Genomic DNA, 918 nt, shown 5'->3' on the forward strand with positions numbered 1-918 from the left:
TCATGCCCCAAATATAAAACACTAAGAAAAAAACACTTTGCAAACATTTCCCAAATATACCCCGAATTCGAATTCATATCAGACACACAGAAACTCCCCTATTTAGTGGGAGAAATGCCCAAATGTGAAATACTTGCTGCAAAATATATCTCCTCATGCCATGAAGTGAGGACAACCAGTGGAACCTCAGACTGATAAACAATTGTACACATTACACTATTGTACACAAATTATTATTATTTTGATAGCTTGCTATTTTAGCAATTGCTTTTTGATTCTATCTTTTTTTTATTATTTTGAATCAATTCATTATTTTTATTTTTTCTTATCTTTTGACTGTTTTATTTATTTATTTGATTAAAATTTTTATTATATTTAAAAAAAATGTATCACACACACACACACACACACACACACACACACTCACACACACACACACACACACACTCACACACACACACTCACACACACACACACACACACACAGTTTTATTTATTTATTTCATTTTTAATATAGTTTTATTTTTTAACACACACACTTTAATAACTTGTTTAATGAAATGTATGGGGTTGATTGTTCTGATGTAGTTTTATGATGCTTTTTTATATTGCTATGATGCAATATTGTTGTTACACATTCATGCCAATAAAGCTAATTTGAATTGAATTGACTCTAGCTCCTGGGCCTGATCCTCTAACCTCAGCTGCTCTGCACAGAGCTCCCTCTGCTTGATCCAGGAGAACATCAGCTTCAGCAGCTGGTCAGCAGAGGCCTTGATGAAGGTCTCTGTGTCCTCTGGATCCTTTAACATCAGCTGCCGTAGCAGGACAGCGGTGGCCATGATGGAGGTCTCTGTGTCCTCTGGATCCTTTAACATCAGCTGCTGTAGCAGGACAGCGGTGGCCATGATGGAGGTC

Source organism: Micropterus dolomieu, linkage group LG02, assembly GCF_021292245.1.
Source record: "Micropterus dolomieu isolate WLL.071019.BEF.003 ecotype Adirondacks linkage group LG02, ASM2129224v1, whole genome shotgun sequence".
In the NCBI taxonomy this organism is placed as follows: Eukaryota; Metazoa; Chordata; class Actinopteri; order Centrarchiformes; family Centrarchidae; genus Micropterus; species Micropterus dolomieu.